Consider the following 2,500-nt stretch of genomic DNA (forward strand, 5'->3'; position numbering starts at 1 on the left):
AGCACAGCGCACGCGCCAACACATCCGCACAGCTGCGATACAAACCACCAGCGAGAACCGCTGGGGCGACCGAGCAGCAGACGGCGTCGCGGCGCCGAGCGCCGGGCGGCAGCGCATCCTCAACGCACACAGTCCTCAATCGGACCAGCACACTGAAGATGTCCACCGCGCTTCGCACCGGGCCCGCGAGGACCTACTTTGGCCGCACGGCGCCGCGCGCAGGGTGCGCCGGCGCGCAGCTGCGACGCCTGCCGCGTCCGTCGGCCGGCGCGCCTGCCACTGGCCGCCCCCACCAGCCGGCTGTAGCGCGTGCGCCCACGCACCGCGCGGCCAGCACGCCGGGAGGCGCCCCCTCACCGGCCGGGGACGGTCCCACCCAGCCACCGCCGCGTATCGCTTCACACCCAGATGCCGTTCAGTTTCGTCGGCATGGTGGGTATCGCTGGAACAACCGGTTAGTACCTCAACCTATCGTCGCCATCACCGATTCACCCCTAGCGAGAACAACCGCACCACAACAGGTTACCATTTGTTCATTTGCGTAACTTCACCAGAAAACGCAGGCGTCCATCGCCATTTGCAACTTCCACGATTATTGCATGCCTGTGTCAGGTGTCACGCCACACTACGTCTGCCCACATACACGCAACAAAATGTGCACGCCTAGACAATACGTGGAAGGTGGCCCCCGTACGTATGCGATGTCCATTGCTCGAACGACTGTCAACCGGCCTCTGTAGCATGTCGCAGATATGGAACGCGGTGCACCATGCCATCACGGTGTGTGAGGAGAGACGACTAGGTCCGAATACATCAACAGACAGCTCATGCTGATCGCCATCCACGGCGTCCGTTCCTCCCACACGTCTCTATGGCGTACCACACTGCAATCCAGCTCTCATAGGGAGACGACACGTAGCTGCGTGCACAATATTTGCACTGTATGGTCCGCCGTTTTTGGGCGCAGTCGTTGTACGGTCACACATGTGCCACGATGTATCATTCAGTACATAAGGACGAATGTGCAGTACAGATTGTGGTTTACGCGTACGACATTAGCGGACAGTTGACACAGGCCGCACCACAACGTAGCCTGAGTACGTCGCATGCGGAGGGCATTGAACATGCAAAGTTCTCACCAACCAGCTTGCGAAGGCAGGGGGCAAGGTGGGGACGTGGGGAGGGGCGGCATGTACGTCCTGCTGCCATCCACATTACAGTGTACAGCAGGAGCATGTGGAAAGTGAGCAAGACTTGCAAGGTGTTTAACATGAAGCGATACACAGGGGAGCGGGGAGTGCGAGTAGCGAACTATATTGCGAGGGTTGCGGGTGGGCAACACTACACTAATTGAACGAGTCGTATAACAATTACAGAGCAGGTTTAGGCGACAACGTGGGTTACGTTAGGCGACAACGTGGGTTAGGTTAAGGCACGACGTGGGTTAGGTTAAGGCACGACATGGGTTAGGTTAAGGCACAACATGGGTTAGGTTAAGGCACAACATGGGTTAGGTTAAGGCACAACATGGGTTAGGTTAAGGCACAACATGGGTTAGGTTAAGGCACAACATGGGTTAGGTTAAGGCACAACATGGGTTAGGTTAAGGCACAACATGGGTTAGGTTAAGGCACAACATGGGTTAGGTTAAGGCACAACATGGGTTAGGTTAAGGCACAACATGGGTTAGGTTAAGGCACAACATGGGTTAGGTTAAGGCACAACATGGGTTAGGTTAAGGCACAACATGGGTTAGGTTAAGGCACAACATGGGTTAGGTTAAGGCACAACATAGGTTAGGTTAAGGCACAACATAGGTTAGGTTAAGGCACAACATGGGTTAGGTTAAGGCACAACATGGGTTAGGTTAAGGCACAACATGGGTTAGGTTAAGGCACAACATGGGTTAGGTTAAGGCACAACATGGGTTAGGTTAAGGCACAACATGGGTTAGGTTAAGGCACAACATGGGTTAGGTTAAGGCACAACATGGGTTAGGTTAAGGCACAACATGGGTTAGGTTAAGGCACAACATGGGTTAGGTTAAGGCACAACATGGGTTAGGTTAAGGCACAACATGGGTTAGGTTAAGGCACAACATGGGTTAGGTTAAGGCACAACATGGGTTAGGTTAAGGCACAACATGGGTTAGGTTAAGGCACAACATGGGTTAGGTTAAGGCACAACATGGGTTAGGTTAAGGCACAACATGGGTTAGGTTAAGGCACAACATGGGTTAGGTTAAGGCACAACATGGGTTAGGTTAAGGCACAACATGGGTTAGGTTAAGGCACAACATGGGTTAGGTTAAGGCACAACATGGGTTAGGTTAAGGCACAACATGGGTTAGGTTAAGGCACAACATGGGTTAGGTTAAGGCACAACATGGGTTAGGTTAAGGCACAACATGGGTTAGGTTAAGGCACAACATGGGTTAGGTTAAGGCACAACATGGGTTAGGTTAAGGCACAACATGGGTTAGGTTAAGGCACAACATAGG

The sequence above is a fragment of the Schistocerca piceifrons genome, unplaced genomic scaffold (genome assembly GCF_021461385.2).
Source record: "Schistocerca piceifrons isolate TAMUIC-IGC-003096 unplaced genomic scaffold, iqSchPice1.1 HiC_scaffold_1114, whole genome shotgun sequence".
Lineage (NCBI taxonomy): Eukaryota > Metazoa > Arthropoda > Insecta > Orthoptera > Acrididae > Schistocerca > Schistocerca piceifrons.